Genomic DNA, 23906 nt, shown 5'->3' with positions numbered 1-23906 from the left:
CCAGATTTGTGGATGTTATTCTCAGAGGAGTCACATTTTTAAAGAAAAGCTTGGAGGATGAGGTCATCTCAGCTTCTAATACTGATAACCTCCTGAAACCCCATCATTCCCAACATTTCTTCTTTCAAGGATGCCACTCCTAGAAATGATGAAAGACAGCTTGATAGTACTCAGTGACTACAGAGATAGAGGTAGGCCACAAAGTTCTCAACTATGGACTTTCAAATCATTATTTTTGAAGACTCCCTCACTTGGTCACCCAAATCTAATTATAGAGGTCTCCGTATATAGAAATTTGCTCCGCGGTCCTGGTTTTCAAGATGATTTTTCATTTTAATTCCCAAGACCTTTTGCTTTCACACGCCACTTCCACTCACTGAAAGAGAGAAAAATAAAAACCTGCCACGTATCTACTAATGTAGTTGTCTTTGTGTTTCTTTTGAGAAACTCATGCTAAATACTGAGACAAATTCTTTGCCATGAGTGGCCTTGTGTACTCAACAACTTGGCACTCTGCTGTAAAGCAATAAGTCTAGAATGTCGAGGAATTCTTAGAAACTTGCCTCTTTGACCAAACATGGGCAAAGGAGAACTTGTATCAGAATGTAATAACAATATAAAACATTCTGTAAGTAGCTCTTTTACTGTGTCATGAATCAATCAAGAGCTTTACTACAGGACTATATTTTGGCAAGGATGCTTACCATATTATTTTTTTCCTGTTCTCCTCATTTTCTTTCAAGACACATATTTAGTTATCTTTTTTGCTGTGCCTTCTAGATAGGTCACTGATCCTAAACAGAAATAAATGTAATTTTCCAAATTACAGATGTCTACAAAGAAGCCTTTTAGAATTTGTTTTCAATATATGTCTATTGGATTGTATAAAGGACTGAGAAGGTAGAATTTATACTTATGTTATCTTTCCTTTTTAAGAAAAGGAAGGCATCTAGTTTTGTTAATGAAATGCAGTGTAAATCTGTAAACAATATGAATGGAGCGTTTGTCAGTGTTTCTCTCTCAAGTTCCATAAGGGAAGTTAAATTAATTATTTTAACTTATCTTTGGAATAAATAAGGAGAACGGAATAATTTATCATCATGATCTAAAACTTGTTTACCATCGTGTTTTCATATCAGTACTTAAAATTCTATGTTTCTAAAGTGATTTTTGGTTGTTGGATTGGTTTTTTTGTTTGTCTGTGGTTTTGCATAATGGTCCAATGGCATCACAGTACAGGATGATACATCATGTGGCACAGGAAATTCAAAATGATGACAATGCGGATGAAAACCACAACAATAGTACTTATCTCAATAAAAAACCCAACCTGGCTCTACAATACTTCTAGCATGAAATTAATTTATTTCGGAAAGCACTGTCATCTAGGAGAATAAGCACAAACTTCAGAGTCAGATGTTCCTGAGTTCTAATCCTCGTTCTCCCACTTATTCTGCTATGTAGCCTTAGGCAAGTGACTTCACTTTTCTGCTCAGTTTTTCCCAATCTGTAAAATAGGTTTAATAATAAATGGTTATTTAGTAGAGCTAGTTGAATTTTTTTCAAATTTCAAAAACAACAGCAACCAGCATAATGTTTTGAGCTTTGGCCAGTCCTATTAGAGAGGAAGAATGTTCTTGTGGTTAAGGCACTGGACTGGTACCCATGAGAGTAGTAAGGAGACTTACCTTGTGTAAAACATTTCATCTCATTATGCCGCAAACTCACATCTGAGGATAATAGTATCTCCTTTCTCCCACCCTTTGTCTTTTCTATTTAGACTGTAAAATTTCAGAGCAAGAAATGTCTCTACGTGTTTGTGATTTACCTAGCGCAATGATGTCAGCTGAGTCGCTACATGCTACAATAATCATAAATGTTTGGACAATGGATGTAAACTATTATTATGATTAAGAAGCCCCTGCATCCTCTCCTTCACCAGTCCTACCTTCTTCATCTCAGCATAATCACACTTTAGTTTGTGTTTAGCAGGTGCCAGGTCCAGTTCAGCCTTCACTTTCTACTTAGAATCCATATAGTTTTGTGTTGAAGTTGCACATGTAAATCCTTGTACAACAAGACATAAAACAATCCAGTAGAGGAGAGCAAAATAGGAAGAGGGACCCACCAGTTTTAGCTGTTGTTTATCACCATGTGGGTCAATGTTATACAGAAAAGTGACAGTGTGTCACAGGACATGACATGGGAACAGGAATGATAGGGACAAAGGAACTGATGTATCGAAGTTCATGTTCTCACACCGCCCCAACCCACACAAAACACCTCAAACAAGCCTGTGTATACTTGCACAGAAGCTGGAGCCACATATGGGGAACATCCCTATATTCCTAGCCATCCTTCCCATTATGGAAGGAACTGACAGGGCCTTTCTGTTTCTCCTGGATTCTGGCTAAGGAAAGAGGCAGCTGGTGATGGAGTCTCCCCTTGTACTGGAGGTAAGGGAGATCTGGAGTGCCAGATTCTGCCTCTTTCTCTCACAATCTCCTCTGGAGAGGCAGGGGAACCAACAAGAAGACAGTAGAAAAAACAAGGAGGGAGATATGGGATGTCCAGCTTGTACAATTCTTCTCCCTCAACTGCTGGTAGGAAGCCTGGAACCACATAACTCTCACATTTTCCCACCTAATGAGTCCTCATTTCATGAGCCAGTGAAGAGGAAGGATGAGGGGGAGCTCTGGGAGAACTGAGCTCTCCCAAATCCAGATGAAGGAGAGGAGGCTGAGCACTTCCCCTGATTTTAGGGTTTACTTTAGACATTGCTCAGCAACTGTAGCCTGCTGGACTGGTGGTAAGTCACACACCTCTGGGAGCTCCCTGGCTCAATGGTAATTTATTGAACCAATGTCAAAAACACTTTAAAGTTCCCAGCTCAGCATCTCTAGCTTGGTTGTCTGAGGTGAAAGCACAATGTTTTCTGAGGTTACTGACTCAACAGCTATAGCTTGTTTGGTTGATACCAAAACACAGGCCTTTGTGAGGTGATTAGATTAGCACTTCCAGCCTGCTTGGCTGGCTTGAAGATTCAGGTTCTCTGAGGTGTGACAAAGTCAGGCTGGACAGCTGTAAGAGTGGTAGGAGGTAGGTATATTCATCCTGGAATGATAAAGGCCCTTTTCCCTATAAACTGAAAAGCGATTACCTCAGGTAAACTAGGGACACCTGAATCCCATTAAGGGCTGCCTGAGACCTTTAAAAGTCCACCTCTGGTGAGAGAGAAGGAAGGAGAGACAAGCTGCTGCAGGGCTAATGGCAGCAGAAAGAAAGGCTGCTCCAGGGTGGATGGCTACTCTCATCCCTACTGGGGAAGTTACATAATACACTGCCTGTTTAGAGGAAGGACTGGCACCCCAGTGCCAATAACACCACACTCACAGGGAGGGGAGAGTAGGAAAACCTATTCCTTTTCATTTTGTGTTAGAACCGGTTTCTCTTTTTGTTTGGAGATGGGGCACTTCTTGGGCCGGCCCTGAGGCCTGCCAGAAAAGTATTGGGAAATAAACCCCCAAGTGGAAGAACAAACACCACCTGGAGTGGGGCTGACTTACTCTAGGTCCTCACTGTCAGAGGGGGAAGCGCTGAGGCCCCTGATGTGGAGGTGCTTTGCCACAGAGGTCAATAACTCAGCAATTTTAGCATGCTTGGCAGAAGCCAAGGCAAACACAACCCTTTCTAAAGTTGCTGGCTTGGTACCTCTGTCTTGCTAGTCTGATACAAAGGGCTAGTACAGATTGTAATAGGGTAGAGAGGATTTTGAATATAGAATGAAGGGGAGGACTTAAAGAGAAGGGAATCCAAGTGGGTTCATTTCACCATTTCAGTACAACCACTTGGTTGGTGGTTCCAGCAGAACAAAGCCATTTGTTAATGTGGTGTAGGTGGCTATGATACACTAATGTCTTTGTCTTCTGGGTGCTGCCTCTCATATTACTGAGGACTCTCCCTGGATATAGAGAAAACAGCCAGTTAATTCTCAGAGTATTTTCATCCTGTTACAGAGGCAGGGAATCCATCACGTATATGGGGACTAAACAGACTTGTTACAGAAGAGGCACATACCATGATTTCTTTTGGAGACCTTACTTTTGTTCTTTCCATTTTAAATGTACTGTATATGGTTTCTTTTTTGTTTGGAAACATGTAACTCTTCTGACTTAAGAAAATGTGTCTAAGTCTCTTGATACTGTTGCCTCAATGACAATAGCAAGATCACCTTCTACGCTGAAAAGGGTCCAGTAACAAAGAAAAACAGTGGAATAGTTTGCTTAATAAGATGAACAGATGATGTAAATAGTGCGGAAGCATCTGGAGTTATTTTCCAGCTGCTGATATACACAAGTATTTCACAACCTTGAAAGACAGTCCTGTAATCTAAACAGCAATTTTATACTGCTGATGCATCATGTTCTTGATATTCAACCAAAGGCGAAAGTGCCTGTTTTCTTACTATTTCTATTCCACATTATTTCGTAATGTAGGATGCACATTAGCATAAACAGAATAATCTACACATGATGTCTTGCTGTTTAGGTAATTATTACAATGAGCCAAGTTCAGAAATGACATAGATGTTGGTGTAAGTTACAGATTGGTATGTCCCCACTGAAAGATCTTTTTCCTGAACCCCTACTGCGAGTTTGTTTCTGTATTAGGGGAATGCAGACCCAGTGATATGGAGTCAGAGTTATAGGCAACAGTCAGCATGCGCCAACTCTCAATAGCTTATTCATTGTTTACTCAGTCCTTACTTGTGCAAAACTCCCATTGAACTCAACGGGCCATCTCCTGTCCCTGGTGATCAGCAGGCCTGGAGCCCAGCTAGAATTCAGTCACCCAGCCAAGCTCTTCACTCATAGAATGCTACTCCATTTCTGATTGTAGAGGCCTTCTCAGAAGGGACCAGGGAGCCTTTCTATGGCAACCCTGCTCGGTTGAAAAACTCAGCTGTCAGCTGAAAATGACAGACAAATCAGTGAAGGGGTAGGAATAACCCCTCAAGACTCTCTTGAAATGCAACCCCCAAAAGGCAATAGTTTAGCTGGGGACTTAGAATGAGCTTTCCCCATCCCAAGACCCTTATATCCCCACTACCCCAATTGCTCTATGCAGATTATTGCAGCTCCAGAGGTCTCAGCAATCCCTCTTCATGTAAAACAGAACCCACCAAGAGTCAGTAGGGGGAGATGGGAGTTCATTAGCGTGAGCTCTCTGCCATCTTCTGGGGCACTGCAAGTGCACAACATGGAACATATGAAGCAAAGAAAATCCTATAACTTACTGTGAGGCAACTGCAGTACATATGAGGCACACTTTATCAATGGGCAAACTAAAAGACATGCCCAGAATTCAAGCGCCCTGATTCCCAGTCTTCTCCTTTGACCATAGTATTACCTACACTCCCTCATCTACTTCAGTGACCTCTTTCTAATTTTAATAAGAGCTATAATATTTGAAATCCCTCTCTAATAATAATTGGAGCCTTTCATAATTTCATTTGTTTATACAAGGCCTGATCCTACTCTCATTCAAATCTACAAATGACTACAATGGAAGCAGGCCTGGGCCCATCCTGATGTATTCTACAAAAGAAGGACCATAGTCTGGTAAATTATAATTGCTGCAAAGGTATTTGCAAGTATTTCAGCATTAGCTTTCTGGATGCAGTCTTGGCAACTGGAAGCAGTTTGTTCCTGTTTGAAATAAAATATTTTTTTTCTTGGCAGTGTAAATAAAGATTGGGGGGAGGGCCGGGGGATTCAAACAATGTTATTGACTTTTCCACAAGGAAAACAATACAGGACTTGCTCCCACTCTCACTGAAATCAGTGAGAAATGTTCTTGTAACAGGGCAGAGGAATGCTAACAACATTATATAAAACTACTACACTTCCCTTTTTCCTGAATTTCAACTGAACTTTTTGCTGAAATCCAGGCCAGAGTTCAGTCTTTTCAAGACTTTTCAGAAACCATTATACAGAGTTAAACGTCGGGGTTATTTTGTGTAAAACCCTGAAAAATAGATATTAATAGTTTTCAGTCTACTTCAAAGAGCGAGAGTACCATATACTTCCTTAGTAAAACAAACATTTAATGCACACAGAAAACATTGCAAATAGCATTTGGAATACTATGAGAAACTTTTAAACAAAAACTATTAGTAAATACACTGGTGTTTTATTTCTGTTACACATAGTCAACTATAAAGTGTTGACATAACATTCTAGACTTTAGCGCACACATATCAAAACACATTCCACTCTGATCTTCTCTCAGAGATGATTTTTCAGCCTTTATAGTATATTTGTAAGCTACAGATGTATCACCTGGACTCTTTAATGCTTGAGGAGAATGGCAGAACCTCAGTCCTTTCAAATACTTCAGAATCCTACCCGCAAAAAAACAAAAAAAAACCCCACAACAGTCTGGGAATCTCCACAGCCAGAAACATTCTAGCTCTTGGGTTAATAGCTGACGAGACCTCAGTTGGTGGTGACATTTAAGTCTGTAGCCTGTATCCAAAGGGGTACACAGAGTGCGATCACTATACAAAAGATCCATTCTCTGAATCTCCCTCAGGCTTTTTACTCTATGGGGCAGTCTCTTTCCCTCATATGCCCAGCTAAATTAGGCAAGAATTTCCAACCCCTCCCATCTCTGAGCTCTGCCCCATTCTCTTTAACATAGACATAATCCCAGTTTAGAGCAGTCAGATGATAGCTAAATGTAAATTCCATAAGATCTGTGGTGTGTGTGAGAGTAACAAATGCCCTCCTCCCACTTCTCCCTTTAGGGCCACTGAACATAACATGGTGGACCAAACATTCGCCTAATGGAGGGCTTCCCTGTAAGTAAAACTGGAATAACATTCACCTGTATCCAAAGTGATATAGGGTTTGGGAACCGGTCCTCACAGCAGACATATCTCTTGGTCCTAAGTCAATCAGCTGTTGAGTCCAAGGACTGTCTTTAACTCCTATATTTATAACTTTTCTTCCCTTGTGCGCCAATTGGCTCAGCCCAGAGGGTGACTAGGGTGTGATCTGCCAGGCAGATTGCCCCCAAAGAAAACTTCCTGTAAAGGTTCAGAAACTGCTGTTGAGCATGTCTGGTAACTGCCACATTCTAATCAGGATGTTTCTGGGCTCTTCTAGCTGAGTTTCCTGCCCTGTCCTCTGCAGCACATGTACAGAGTATTCCAAATAAAATCCACGTGTCCTCCCCACTGATTCTCTCCCTTTGTTTGGGCCAAACAAAGTCAAATGTTGAAGCATAAAACCTGTAAGTTATACTCCCATTGGAACCATGCTGCAGCTCCTAAATGACCATCAAGAAGAACAAAGAACTTCAGTTGTTGGTTACAGATATGTGATGTCACATCAACAGAAGACTAGATACATACAGTGATAACCAGTACTTGTGCAACGCAGTATTTATAATAAAATAGCAATGATTCAGATTTTACTTTTTTTATACAGGATTTCTTTAATTATGGCCTGGAATCTAAGGGTTGCTAGATGGAAGTTTATCTTTGTAGAGGTAAAACAGTAAAGACAGAAAGAAAAAAGAGCAGTGATGAGGAAAGGATGGGACAGGTTAGGATTGAGGTGCCTGAGCATAAGACATCACATATAGACTATGTTTTGAAGAAGATGCATTGCTTGCAGAATTCCCTTTATGGCTCTTAGGATTTGGGGCATGATCCTATACCAATTCAAGTTAATGGAGTCTTTCTTTCCAGTGATTTGACTGTTGCAGGCAGCTAGTATGCACCAATTTCCTGAAATGCCCTCAGCAAAATGAAGCAGACATCCAGCTTGAATTATTCCAGCCTCTAATGAAACAAACACAGACTGGATTAGTTTAGTCACTCATAAATGTAAACTTTTGTCTTTGGGTAAAAATTTTTTTTTAAGAGAGCTAGAATCCTCCTAGGTTTTTGCAACATGCATTGACATAATCTTTTTCTCTCCCCATGTATTTTAGCAACTGCTGATTGACCAACAAATGGAGATGTATTTTCAGTGAATTACAGAAGGCTTTCAAATAACTGAAAAAACAAACGTACAGGGCTGAAATAAATTCAATAAATACAATTATTTCAAATGAAAAACACACTATAATCTCTTTTGACTTGAGACATCCTACCCAAAAGTCCAGTTTTCATACAACTTAGATGAAAAGGCAGTATACAATTCACTTATGTAATCTTCTTAGAATTAATTAGCATATGGCATATAGACGTGACATTTTTATTATAGGATTAAAGATGTACAGGTCCAATAACAGAACACAGAATAAGACGCCTCAGGGCAGATTGTCTGCACCACTCAGAAAGCAGCCAGATCACCTCTTAGGGGGTTACACTGGAGTGGGAGAATCCCCAGTGGGTGCAAAGTAAAGAGTTCTTATACCAGAACCCTACAGTTTGCAGTGTGAGAGGTGTGAAGGGGCACGTAGGAGGCATAGCCAGAATACGCTGCACTCTAGCTGTCCATGATGGGCAGATTTGGGGGAGGAAGGGAGGCAGCCAGTCAGCATGGGCTGAAGAAACCTAATTTATATCAGGACTGGGACAGCTTAGAGCCTAACTCAGAACTGGGGGTCAGCCAGGGTCTGCATGGGGGACGCTCCCTAGCAATCCCCTGCCCCCTCAAAAAACCCTGTTCCATACTTCTTCCACCCACACCCTACAACCCTCCAGGTTCACATCCAGGTTCCCTCCCAGAAATTAATTCCCTCTCCCGCCGCGCCTCTGTTACCCCTGACTCCCCCATGCCTGTGCACTGCTTCTGAGGGGTGCAGGAAATATGTTTCTATTTTGTAGTTTCAATGAATTATTACTCAGAGTTCTGTATTGATAGGCCTACCAAGGAATCTATTTGTCAAAAAACATTTCCTGAATCTTTTTTGTCATCTGTATTGTTACAAATGTATTTGCTGAGAGGTATTTTGAAATAAATTACCAAAATAATTGAAAATGGCATGATTATATTGTGTTATTTTCACAAACAAAATATGCAGAATTTTAAAATATTGTGTGCAAAATTTTTGGTGCAGAATTCCCCCAGAAGTATTTTATTGCTCTTTGAAGTCTTTTGTTGTGGCTGAACACATTGGGCATCTCTATTGACTCTGGCTAGTAGGCCACACCGCCCTGCATATAAGGGCAAACCTATGGACTCTGGTCACTAAACCATACTGCCTGAAGCCAAGGACAGCCTGCTGATTCTGGCCACTGGGCCATCCCACCCTGCATTGAAGGATAGTCCTGTTGATTCTGGTTGTTAAGCCATACTACCCTGAATCTAGGGGCAGGCCCATGGACTCTGGCCACTGGGCTCTACTGTCCTGTACTGAAGGGCGGTGGTGTGGACTCTGACCATTAGGTCATACTGTCCTGAGGAAGAGGGCGATTATTTGCACTTGGCCACAGGGCTATAATGACCGCGCCCCACACAATCCTTCATATATAAATTGACTAAATACAGAGTGCCCTACTGCCATAAAGTACAATGGTTGCTGAGATCTATAGCATGGTGAGGAGAAAAAGTCTAGGGCAGAGAGGCACCACCCGTCAAAGACGAGAATTGTATGTGGACATACTATGGTGACTGATGAGCATTTCAGAAAGGCTTACCAATACGTAAAGAGAAGACAAGGTTTGGGTAGACCGACAGAAGACAGTAGTTTTAAGGCACCAAGAAATGTTATTTAGAGCACTCAAAGGAAAAGACAGTTTCAAGGTAGTTAGCTCACCATGTTTTATGAATCCAGCCAATTCATGTTAACTAAGTCTGAGTCTGGTTCTTTGACTAAAAGTGGTTTTAAAAATGCACACAGACAATATTATAAGCATGTACCTCTTTCTGTGCAATACAAACAAACCAAAGGAAATTATACTCCTATTTAAAATCTGTAATTACAAATCAGCTGCTGGTATGGCATTGAGAGTTTTGCCACTGACATGCGTAGGAGAAGGATCACACTCCCTAAGTTCATGTTCAGTTAAACCCTTTCCAAATGTATTTTTGGGATGCACTTCTGGCAAGAGAATATACAGCAAAGCACCTGTTCTCCTACAGTAAAAAAAAAAAAAAGTGTCCAAGAGATTACAAAAGACAAAAAAAGGAGACTAGACTTCATTGTAAATTTGAGCAATTAAAAACCATTTGCAACCAACATTACAAACAGAGCTTTATGTAACGTGACATATCTCTGACTAAAGCTTTTAATCCTTGACCCTAAAACATTTATTACACAGGTGACATGTAGGGTCAATATTAAATTGCACCTTATAAAAACCAAGTTGGATATGTAAAATAAGGATCTATAAACTCGCACAAATGAAATCATTTACTGAAATTCACTGCATCTCCGCTGTACTCTATGGAGATAATAAGGGAGGACTGTAATTTTAATTGGTTCAATAAAGCCAACTCGTATTATGGTAAATGAATGTAGAAGCTAGATCAAAGCCAGCCTGCACAACTGGCCTGTCAGCGGCATCATGGAAACAGAATTAGCAGCCCTTCCAGCACAGTGGTGAGCAGCGAGGAAGCACACTGCCATGCACAAGGTGATCCTCAAAGCTTTTTAATTTTTGTTTTTTGTTTTGTTTTGTTTTTTTTAAAAGAGCTTCATCAAGTGAAGGGTCATTGATTTTTAATGTTGTCTGGTGAAGAGAAGAGGCAAAGAGCATAATGGATGGGGAGAGGGAGACAGAGAGAAAAGGAAAAGGATATATATAAATGAGGAAAGGATGCCTAGTGCATTCTAATGTCCCAGGGTCCTTCCCTTGGCCCTGCACATGACCCTGAACTAAAGAGACCAGAAAGAGGACATTAATTAGTAGCTTCCTCTCATATGTTTCCCAGTGATATGACCTCCTCACAATGGTCCCAATCCTCATCCCAGTGACTATGCTGTGCACTAGGAAGTAATCTTCCCCTCCATGCTGCATAGATGATTTGTATCCATGTCTAAGACCCCAGTGCTGCAGCAGCCTCTGACCTTGACATGCTACTCTATCTAGGGTACTTATATTGCCCCACTACCTCATAATCTTTAATGTATTTATCCTCTCCCTGGGAGGAAGGGAAGAGCTATTAGCACTATTTTACACAAGTGTAAATTAACAGAAAATGACTTACCCAAGGTCACACAGGAAATTGAACCCAGGTCTCTCAAATACCAGGTTACCACCCTAACCACTACACCATTCTTCATCTCTGTTAGGAGCAGGGGGTGAAGCTGCAAGTGGATCTCCATAGTCTCAGATCCTCTGCCTCCTACATACTCTCAATAGGAGGGCTTCCCAAAACCTGCCCTCCAAACAAGAGGCCTAAACTGGTTCCACTGTATTCAAGTCACTTGCAACTGAGGAGGAAGAAGTGGGACTTTGCCTTATAAAAAGAAGGGACTGGCTGCAGTTTACTAATCAGTTTCATCTCAGATGTCAGGAAAGGGCACTAGAGAACATTATCCACTTGATAAGGTCCAATAAGCTCAACTTTAAAGGATTCTTTCCTCTCCATGAATACGATGAAACTATCAAGTATAACTTCCACCCCAGCAATGCTGTCACAGCTTCTCACCTCACAAGATTACACTATATAAGCACTACACTATTTTCTGAGCCAACATGTTTACACACACACACACACACACACAATTCAAAAACAAAAATCCAGTCTGAAAACTTATTCCCAGCAGACTCAGGTAGTGTAAGGCCCAGCTACATGTATGACTGTTGTAAAAGAAGACTCAAATAGGCACATGGAAACAGAAAGCAATAAAGGTTTAGGAGAGCTATCCTAAGAAGCAGCAATACTTTAATAATAACAATTTCTACTAGTTTCTGTGACACATAATCCCCATTAAAGGATAATATATTACTAATACCTGGTCTACAGGTATTTGTAAAGTAATTTGAGAATTTCAGATTGAAGGCCCTAACGAAATGCAAAATATTGTTTTTGTTGTTACTATTACATATCCCTTTTAAAGTGTAGCTTTGCTGTGAATTTAAAAGTGCACTGTTTAATACAGAAAAGCACTGTCCATAGTACATAGAGGGGTATAAAATTACAGCATTAATAGAAATTCAGAAGAAGAAGAATTGTCATCTTTGTTCTGAATTGATGTAACCATTCAACAACTCAGAACCTACCAGGTACGCAGCTCCAAACTGGGAGAACAATGATGAGAGCCCAGTATTTGGAATTCACAAATGATAGAAAAGGAGACACTAAGTATGTGTATATAGAATCAAATCTCACAAACTGGAAGGTGTTCCGGGATTCAGAGCCCCGAATACTTGGGTAAACCTTAACTAGAAGATATAAACACAGCAGCCAGTGGAATACTTAAATAGTAGAGTCAATTGGAAAAACACAAGCAGCACTAAATAAACAGGCCACATGTTCGTGGACAGATTGCAAATAAAAGGATATAGATTGACCTAAACCTTCAAGGACACTATTAAAATAGCCAAGGAACTGTACATTTTTTTATGTTTGGAAAGCACTTAACCCATTGTGTTTGCTTCCCAAAAAAACACCACCACCAACAGTATTATGTGTAAACTGGATGTTGGAGGCAAAGGGGATGTACAGGTTTCAGAGTAGCAGACATGTTGGGATGTAAAAAGGAAGAAAAAACTTTCTGACACACCATCAAGGCACATGACTATGTAATTCAAAGCAGTTTGATCAAAAATAACTTCATTCAAGAAAAGTCAAATGACATTGGAACACACCCGAAACAAAATCAAATCTGGATTTCGACTAAGTTGTTAATATTGGTACATAAATATGGAATGGATAGTGACAAACTAATTTCCAGCCCTAGATTTTCTGTGTTGATAGCACCACTGTTCTAATGCACAGCTACAGGCACAGGATGAGAAGAGAGAAGAGAGGAGAAGGCCCCATAATAGGAGACTAACTTGGAAAAAGACTCGGAGCACCATTGTATGAGCATGAGAACAACCCAAATCTCAGCAGAATAAGCAGTTGTAAAAACCCATTGGATCATATCAAAGGAATTAAGTAAAGTAATGAAATTCAAAACACAGGCAGAAAGCTGATCATGATGTCTGTTAAAACACCCTCCCTCCCCCCCACACACAAAATCAATGAAGAACAAGCAGCCATTGCAAAATCAACCCGCCACATGTAGCTTTCTCAAATAAGTACAGAGAATGGTAAATGATGGCGAGGTGCCTACCTCAGGCAGTATGGGAGAAAGTGATTGAACCACTGGTATTAAAAATTCCACCATGGCTGAACAGCGTAAAAGAGGTGATGAGAAGCAAAAAGGCATCCTTTAAAAGTTGGAAGAAAATAGAAAGGAGCATAAACTCTGACAAGTCACATGTAAAAGTATAATAAGGCAGACCAAGAAAGAATTTGAAGAACAAATAGCTAAGGACACCAACACTGAGAATTTTTTTTTTTTAAAAGTACACCAGAAGTAAGAAGCCTGCCAAACAGTCAGTGGGGCTCCTGGACCACTCAAGGAAGATAAGGTGCTAAAAGACCATGTAAGGAAGATAAGGCTGTTGCAAAGAAGCTAAATGAATTCTTTGCATTGGTCTTCATTGAAGATGATGGAAGGGAGATTCCCATACCAAGCCTGAGGAACTGTCTGAGATTGAGGTGTTAGTTGAGGAGACTTTGGAACAAATTCATAAATTAAAAGTAATAAATCACTATGACCAGATGGTAGTCACCAAAAAGTTCTGCCAGAGCTCAAATATGAAATTGCAGAACTACTGACCATGCTATGTGACCTATCACTTAAATCAGCCTCTGCACTAGAGGATTGGAGGGTAGAGTATGTTTTAAAATGGCTCCAGACGCACTTCTGTCTATTACGGGTTAATAAGACTAACTTCAGTACTAGGCAAATTGATTGAAATTATAGTAAAGCACAAAAATCACACATATAGAGGAACTCAGTGAGTTGGGGGACAGTCAACATGGCTTTTGTAAATGGAAATTGTGCTCAATCTATTAGAATTCTTTGAATGTGTCAACAAGAATGTAGACATGGGTGATGCAGAGAATATAGTGTACTTGGACTTTCAGAAAGCCTTTGACAAGGACCCACACCAAAGGCTCTTAAGCAAACTAGCAGGCGTGGGATAAGAGAGCAAGTCCTCTCCTGGATAATTACTGGTTAAAGGATAGGAAACAAAGGGTAGGAATCAATGGCCACAATGGAGAGAGTAAATAGCGTCCCACAAGGTTCTGTACTGGGACCTGTGCTGATCAACATATTCATTAATGATCTGGCAAATGGGAATGAACAGTGAAGTGGCAAAATTTACAGTTGATACAAAATTACTCAAACTAGTTAAGTTGAAAGCGGACTGCTAAGAGTTACAAAGAGATCTCACAAAACTGGGTGACTGGGCAACAAAATGGCAGATGAAATTCAATATCGATAAATGCAAAATAATGCATATTGGAAAACATACTCCCAAATATATATACAAAATGATGGAGTCATTGTGGATAGTTCTCTAAAGACATCTGTTCAACATGCAGCGGTAGTTAAGAAAGCTAACAATGTTAGGAACCATTAGGAAAGTGATAGATAAGACAGAAAATATCAGAATGCTGCTATATAAATCCATGGTACGCCTACACCTTGAATACTGCATGTAGATCTGGTCACCTCATCTCAAAAAGAGATACATTAGAGTTTGAAAAGGTGCAGAGAAGGGCAACAAAAATGATTAGTGGTATGGAACAGATTCCGTACAAGGAGAGATTAAAAAGACTGGGACTGTTCATCTTAGAAAAGGGACAACAAAGGCGGACTATTATAGAGGTCAAGTAAAATCATGAGTGGTATGGAGAAAGTGAATAGGGAAGCTGTTTATTTACCCCTTCACAGAACACAAGAAGTAGTGAGTCACTCAATAAAATTAATACGCAGCAAATTTAAAACAAACAAAAGGAAATACTTCTTCACATAAACAATTGAGCTGTGGAACTCATTGAGAGGTGATGCTGTAAAGGCCTAAAGTAAAACTGTGTTAAAAAAAAAGAATTAGATAAGTTCATGGAGGACAGGTCCATCAATGGCTATTAGCCAAAATGGCCAGGGATGCAACCCCATGCTCCAGGTGTCCCTGAAACTCAAACTGTCAGAAGCTGGAACTGGGCAACAGGTGAAGGATCACTCAAAATTCCCCTGTTCTGTTTGTTCCCGCAGAAGCACCTGGCACTGGGCACTGTCACAGACAGGATACTGGGCTAGATGGGCTATTGGTCTAACCCAGTAAAGCTGTTCTTATGTTCTCAGGCTGAATTCAGTTCCAGTGAGGGGCAATGATTCATGCCAACTCTACAACTTCTGTGTAGGTGAATGAGAGAAAGAATAGCCCTTTGGGTCCAAATCTGCCACTCTTACTGCCACTGAGTAGTAACTTATTCCTCCACTGAAATCAATGGCTGTATTGAATTCAAAGGGAGTTTTGCAATTGACTTCAATGGGGCCAGGATTTCACCCAATGGATCCAACTCAAAAAGGGTGGAAGAATTGTGTCCTTTCAGTCAAGGCAGTGGAAGAAATCCAGAGCCCTCAGTTAAAGCCAGAGGGCCCGATTCGCCATTATTCTGCACAGATAAAATGTCTTCAAGTTGAATGTAAGGCTTTGCTTCATTCAGCCAATTATCCTCATTTTACAGATGGGGCTAAAAGATAAGGGGATTTGACCAAGGATAGACTGGAAGTTAGTGGCAAAGCCATTACTAAAATTCAGGCCTTCCTGACTCCCAGCTCTGTGCTAATTCCTAATTCTTCCACACCACACTGCCTTTCAGGGCTAATGGTTTAATCACTAAACTTTAATATAAATGTTTAATTATATTAAGGAACCTCTAATATATAGTGACTGATGAGAAATCCCTGTTTTTCCTTTATTTCCATAATTTTCATTCAGATATACAAAAAATAATTGCAGTCACTATAGTAATAGAGGCAAATCTTATGTCTTGATATCTGCAGCTGTATGATTTCATGTTATGCATCTAGTAGTTTTTAGAAGCTAAACAGATTATGTTCTGGTCAATATTTGGATAGGAGAGCTTCATGATAAACCTAGATGCTGTACATAGTATTTTTGATTAAAAAGGTGAAGCTTAAATACCTATATTTAAGAATCAAGCCCACAGCATTTACGGTGGTGTGGTAGTTTCCAAAATAGCGGGTGCATTTATGATGGGGCAAGGCCCCCTTTTTTCCCTTATTCTGAGGAGTCCTAGATACACAGACTTCTTTATTCCAACACAATAAAAAAATATTTTTCAATATGACTCCACATAGAGAATATTTGTTTACCTGAATTATAGCCAGAAAGTCCATACTACTTTGCCAAAAAATGGAAGATTATTTTTACAGTCCACATTTAACAGAAACCATTTAATGCAGCTCTAATAAATCTTATCACATGATCTCAAATCATCTCCAGTTAACACATGGAGGTTGTGTTCCTATTTGTTAAACTAGTTTATCAGAATAAATTCTCATTAAAATGTTTTTCTACACACTAAAAAGTTTCTTTGCTGTGTCTAAAGCAAACAGTAATATGTTACATGATCACACTGTTCCTGTTACATTTATCCTTCTATATCTTTCACTTATCCTCTGAAAACAACACACTTTACATTTCTGTTTTCCTGTAACAAAATCCAGGCTTAATGCTGATTTTGTCATGTGCCTTCATTTCAACTGGTACTGGTTTTGTTTTTCTTGGACCCAGCTAAAGCTAAGTACACTGCAACATAGCTTATTTCATGTCAAAATATTTTGTGCTACACATACTGACTGATCAGGAGTTGTTTTCTCTAAACACAGCAAAGATTTCCTCTTGTTGTTTCAGGATATTTCTAAAACGTGCCTCTGAGCTTAAGGCTAGGGTTTGATTAATGCATGATTTCCTCTTTAAAATTAGAAACAGGAATCATGAGTGATGGTTAATAATTTTCATTTGCTCTTCTGCTCTGTTTTCCAAGCAGACTAATTAAGGTCCTGGTTCCCAGGCCTGATTAGGGCTTCTTTTACATCTGACTGCAGTTTACAGATAGTGCTTCAAGGCAGGAACTCATGCTTATTTTCAGTAAATGGGAACAATCTGGAAAGGAACAAGAAGGTTGGTTTTTTTTCTCCTTTAATGAGAGAAATCGTGATGTCTCTTGCAGGAATCAACATAATTTAACAATAAATGTCAGCATTGGAAGCAAAGTAACAAGGCACCGATTTATGTTTTCAGAACTGCATGGTGTAGGCATGTTATTAGTAACAGCTCTTTTACACTTTTACTGAATGTGTTGGACTGATTGGCATTGGGTCAATCTATATTGGTTTGAATTTAACATGAATCCAGAGAACTGTAATGCTTCCTTGCCTACTCCACCTGTTTAGTCTCCCAGACTCCTATACTGATGTATTCATGATATTGTGCAGTACCTACTGGACATCCCAGCCACCAGGCAGATTCCAGCTATTAGTCAGCAAAGGTGGAAAGACACAAACTGGTGCAAACAACCCAATCACAGACCTGAAACAGGAAGTGGAGGGAGGATCCATTGGACAAAGATCCCACACCTACCAATTAGAAGAAAGGATGTGCATCCCCTGCCATACACACCACCGTGTCCCTTTTAAGCTTGGCTTTAGCAAAGAGAAAAAAGAAAAAAAGAAAAAGAACACCCAGGGTTCACCCATCAGCAGATTTAAGACAAATGTCCTATAATGGACTGATTGATGATTGGCGATCCCTGAATTAGAGGATGATCTCTACCACGGATTTACATATGGGTCCTGAAATGACTCAGGAATCTGATCCTGGAACCGCAAATCCACCCGCAGTAGGTACAGACATTTTGTGGTAGGCCAGCGGCCTGCTGGGAGAAAGTTTTCAGCTTCGAGAGCAAGGTGCTTCTCCTCGAAGTGAGCCACTGCCTGATATGGAGCCATTGGCATCAGTTGGTGGCTTGCTCTTCCCAGCTTGTGATGTCCACTCAGTTTTCTTAAGATATGCTTTCAGTGTCTCTTTGTAGTGTTTCCTCTGACTATTGCGGGATCTCTGACCAGGGGTGAGCTGAGAACAGAGAATTTGTTTTGGGAGGTGAGAGTCTGGCATCTGCACACAATGTCCAGCCCAGCGAAGTTGATGCTTGAGGATCACTGCTTCAATACTGGTGACATTGGCTTCAGTGAAGATACTGGCATTAGTGCAGTGATCTTGCCACTTGAGGTGAAGGATCTTCCGGAGACATTGTTGGTGGTACCTCTCCAAACTCCTGAAGCGCTGTCGATAGGTCACCCAGGTTTCGCATCCACAGAGGAGTGTAGGAATAACAATAGTCTTATAGACCTGGATCTTGCTGTCCTGCCGTAGCTCACGGTCCGTGAAAACGCGTCAGAGCAATTTCCCAAAGGAAGCACTTGCGCACTGGATCCTGTGCTGGATCTCACTGGCAATTTTTGCATTTTGAGAAAGGTAGCAAAAGTGCTCAACTGTCTCCAAAGTCTGGCCCTCGATGGCGATTTGTGAAGAAAGTCATACTAGCAACTCAAAGCTGAAGCCCAAAGGAAAATCCGTGGCATCAAAAATAAGTGGTGGAGAGAAAAGGCCAAGGAGATTGAACTTTATGCTGACAAATATGACATAAGGAGTATCTTTCAGGCAACAAGGGCGATTTACAGCCCATGCTCCCATGGACCCACACCACTCCAAGTCCAAAACGGATCAACGTATTTTAAGGACAGCGAAGCCATAAAAGCCAGATGGAAGGAGTATTTCGAATTACTCCTGAACCATAAGTCAACTGTCTCTGATGCCACTATTGAATCAATATCTCAATGACAATGAAAGAGAATCTCTTGCTGACCCTCCCACCCTCGAATAGTAACACGAGCCATTATGCAAACTAAGAACAACAAGACTGCAGGGCCAGATGTCACACCAGCTGAAGTCTACACGTTTGGAGGTGAAGAACTGGTAGGGAAGCTCCACACACTTTTTCTTCATATCTGGAACAATAAGAAGATTCCAGAAGACTTGAGAAACGCTAACGTTGTTACAATCTTTAAGAAAGGAGATAAGTCGGCGTGTGGAAACTATTGAGGCATTGCCTTGCTATCTACAGCAGGGAAAATTCTTGCACATATCCTCTCAAACCGATTACTTCCCCTTGCTGAGGAAATACTGCCAGAATCTCAATGTGGTTTGAGACCATCCCGCAGGACGACCGACATGATCTTCGTTCCACAAAAAATCTCAGACGCAAAAATCAGGACCTTTCATGACTACTTCCCCTCTCAATCCTTCAATGCTTGGTTCTCAAAACATTTGAGTACCCTGTGGGCCACTGGACATGTAGGGATTTGAGAAAAACTGGGCCAAGCTTATTATATGGTTTCAGGACAAATCTTTTTACTATGTTTTGTCAGACCACTTCTGTCTTTCCACTCAGATGTATGTTTGTTCTCCTTCCCATAGAATCACAGAAATGTAGAACTGGAAGGGACCTTAAGAGGTCACCTAGTCCAGCCCCCAGTAAACTAAACCATCCATGACTGGTGTTAGTCCAACCTGTTCTTAAAAATCTCCAAGATGGGGATTCTGCAAACTCCTTCAGAAGCCTATTCCAGAGCTTATTTACTCTTATAGTTAGAAAGTTATTCTTAATATCTAACCTAAATCTCCCTCGCTGCAGAGTAAGTCCATTCTTTTCCTACCTCAAGTGGGCATGGAGAACAACTGATCCCATTTCTTTTTATAACAGCCCTTAACATACTTGAAGATTTAACACGTCCCCTCTCAAGACTAAACCTCAAGGCCAGTTTTTTTTAAACCTGTCCTCATAAGTTAGATTTTATAAACCTTTTGTCATTTTTATTGTTCTCCTCTGCACTCTCTCCAATCTATCCACAGCTGAAAGTGTGGCACCCAGAATTGGACACAGTACTCCATCTGAGACCTCACTGGTGCCAAGTAAAGCAGGACAATTCTCTCCTAGGTCTTACATATGACACCCAATAATACACCCCAGAATGATATTAGCTTTTTTTGCAATTGCATTATAGTTTTGACTCATTCAATTTCTGATCCATTATAACCCCCAGATCCTTTTCAGCAGTTCTACCACCTAGTCTTTTATTTCCCATTTAATAGCTGTGCATTTAATTTTTCCTTCCTAAGTGCAGTATTTTGCACTTGTCTTAATTGAATTTCACCTTGTTGATTTCAGAACAATTGTCCAATTTGTCAAGATCATTTTGAATTCTAATCCTGTCCTCCAAAGTGCTTGCAACCCTGACTAGCTTGGTGTCATCCACAAATGGCATAAGCATACTTTTCACTCTATTATCCAAGTAATTAATGAATATATTGACTAGCACCAGAACCAGAACTGACCCCTGCAGGACCCCACTAGAAACATGATCCCAGTTTGACAGCGAACCATTGTACTTAAAAAGTAGTAACCAATTTTTCAATCAGTTGTGCATATTACACTAATTTCATCTAGACCACATTTCCCTAGTTTGCCTATGAGAGTGGCAGGTGGGACTGTGTCAAAAGCCTTACTGAACATCAAAGAGACAAGCCGTGTGAGATAATATCATTTATTGGACCAACTTGTGTTAGTGAGAGAGAGATAAGCTTTTGAGTTTACACAGAGCTGTTCTTCAGGTCTGGGAAACACACTCAGTGTGTCACAGCTAAATACAAGATGGAACAGATTGTTTAGCATAAGCAGTTAACACACATATCAAGGGGCCAATCAAGGTGATGTGGCCCCTTAACCTTGAACGGTTCCTTAAAATATGTATTAAGGGGGCCACATCACCTTGATTGGCCCCTTGATATGTGTGTTAACTGCTTATGCTAAACAATCTGTTCCATCTTGTATTTAGCTGTGACACACTGAGTATGTTTCCCAGACCTGAAGAAGAGCTCTGTGTAATCTTGAAAGCTTGTCTCTCTCACCAACACAAGTTGGTCCAATAAAAGATATTATCTCACCCATCTTGTCTCTCTAATATCTTGGGACCGACACAGCTACAACACTGCCTACTAAATTCAAGATATATCACACCTACAGCTTCTCCCCAGCTCCATCCACTAGGCTAGTAACCCTACCAAAGAAGGAAATTAGGTTGGTTTGACAGATTCATAGATACTAGGTCAGAAGGGACCATTATGATCATCTAGTCTGACCTCCTGCACAATGCAGGCCACAGAATTTCACCCACCCACTCCTGCGAAAAACCTCACCCCTATGTCTGAGCTACTGAAGTCCTCAAATCGTAGTTTAAAGACTTCAAGGAGCAGAGAATCCTCCAGCAAGTGACCCATGCCCCATGCTACAGAGGAAGGTGAAAAACCTCCAGGGCCTCTTCCAATCTGCGCTGGAGGAAAATTCCTTCCCGACCCCAAATATGGCGATCAGCTAAACCCTGAGCATATGGGCAAGATTCATTTTATAGCATATATAGTCTTGATGTACCATCAATATCTCCTCACTTTTTCCTCTCCCTGTTCTCCTGAACAAGCTATACCCCTCTATACCAATATTCCTCTCGTGAGATTTATCCCACCAAGTCTCTGTGATACCAATTAAGTCATGATTTAGCTTGTGTACTAAGACTTCCAGTTCTTCCTGTTAATTCCCCATACTCCTTGCATTTGTGTACATCTAAAATGTTGAGAATATTCCCCCACGGTAATCCCCATCATTGCTCTTATAACCCTATTGTAATGCCCCCCTCACTATTTAGCCCTTTGATAATGTCAACTTTTTTTATGCCTACCTGTAAGCTTTTGTCACCTGCCCCATTTGAACTTAGTGTAAAGTCCTTCACTCTAGGTTGGTGAATCAGTGTGTGAATCAGTGAGGGGGTGAGAGAACCTGGATTTGTGCAGGAAATGGCCCACCTTGATTATCATACACATTGTGAAGAGAGTGGTCACTTTGGATGGGCTATTACCAGCAAGAGAGTGAGTTTGTGTGGGGGGGGGGGGAGGGCGGAGGGTGAGAAAACCTGGATTTGTGCTGGAAATGGCCCAACTTGATGATCACTTTAGATAAGCTATTACCAGCAGGAGAGTGGGGTGGGAGGAGGTATTGTTTCATGGTCTCTGTGTATATAATGTCTTCTGCAGTTTCCACAGTATGCATCCGATGAAGTGAGCTGTAGCTCACGAAAGCTCATGCTCAAATAAATTGGTTAGTCTCTAAGGTGCCACAAGTACTCCTTTTCTTTGTGTGAACATGCTCTTCCCCTTCTTGGTCGGATAGACCCTCATCTTTTCCCAGCAGTAATCTTTTCCAGAGCAGCATCCCATGGTTGCAGAAGCTAAAGCCCTCCTATTGACACCATCTTTTGAAGCCATGCATTCATCTCCAAGATGTGCATGCGCTTTCCTGGGCCTTTACCCTCAACCAGGAGGATGGATGAGACCACCATCTGTGCCCCGACTGCTTCCCTCTAGTTCCCAGAGCTCTGCCACTATTGCTGATCTGTCCAGAGTCATCCCTGGCAGTATCACTGGTGCCCACATGGATGAGTAGCATGGGGTAGTGGTCAGAGGGATGGATAAGCCTCAGCAACTTTTCCATAACATCTCAGATCCTGACTCCTGGCAGGCACCACACTATCAGTCATTGCTTCCCTGAACTGGATCCTCTCCATCTGCTGTACTCCTGTGACTCCAAGTTGCCAGTTGGGTAATGCTTCTTTTACTTTTTTAAAAAAGCCGTTTACCAGTAACAGAGTATGAAAGGATCAGAAGCATTAGAATGCTTCTAGTTACACATCTTCCTTTAATGTGTTCCTTACCCTGACAGACATGATTTTTATTTTATTCTTAATTTTGAATGTCTAGGACAACAAATATTTCAATGAAATATTTTTAAGGCAGCTGCTATATGTTGATGGGAAGAAAAGTGCTAATATAAATATTTTCCCTATAAGACACTTCTTTTTAAAAAGGACAAAAAAAAATTAAGTAGTTTTTATTGGGCTCTAGGACAACATCAAAGCTACTGTATGAACCCACAGTAAAGCCCACTACTTCCAAAAGTCAGTCTTATGATTCAGCATTTTTCCTGATCTTATTACTAATTAGGTCTGAATGCTATAAATATAACAAGTCTTCAACGTAAATGAAAATACATGTTGATAATATTAAAGCCCTGAACAAAAAGTCATACGCTGTCTCTTTATACTTTAGCAGTAAAGGCTGTTAACATAGCAAGGGCTAGATCAGTGGTTCTCAAACTGTGGGTTGGGACCCCAAAGTGGTCCCCGTTTTAATGAGGTTGCCAGGACTGGTTTAGACTTGCTGGGGCCCGGGGCCAAAGCTAAACCCCAAGCATGAGGGCTTCAGCCCTGGAAGGCAGGGCTCAGGTTACAGGCCCCCTGGCCTGGGAAGGTGGGGCTTTGGCTTTGCCCCTCCACCCCTGGGGTGGAGGGGCTTGGGCAGGCTCAGACATCGGTCCCCCCTCCTAGGGTCCTATAGTAATTTTTGTTGTCAGAAGGGAGTCGCGGTGCAATCTAACCCTGGGCTAGATTGTTGCTTTAAGCCACATGAAAGGAGAAATGCAGAAGTATGCTACTCCAACAGCAGATTTGGCATCTCCTGTAGGTAGGTACGTACAATACCTCCAGGAACACTGAAGATGTGCACACAGCAGTGGCATCTACTATAACTTTCTATGAAGTGGGGTATGCACTTCCACTGGGCTAAATAAAGGATTCAGGAGTCTAATTTTAGGAACCCAGCATTGAAAATCCAAGAGCTCTACTGTGTCATCACTTTTAAGCTCCAACTGATTTCAAGCATTATCTTACATTACTATATC

Source organism: Chelonia mydas, chromosome 1 (genome assembly GCF_015237465.2).
Source record: "Chelonia mydas isolate rCheMyd1 chromosome 1, rCheMyd1.pri.v2, whole genome shotgun sequence".
Taxonomy (NCBI): Eukaryota; Metazoa; Chordata; order Testudines; family Cheloniidae; genus Chelonia; species Chelonia mydas.
This window is presented reverse-complemented; position numbering follows the sequence as displayed.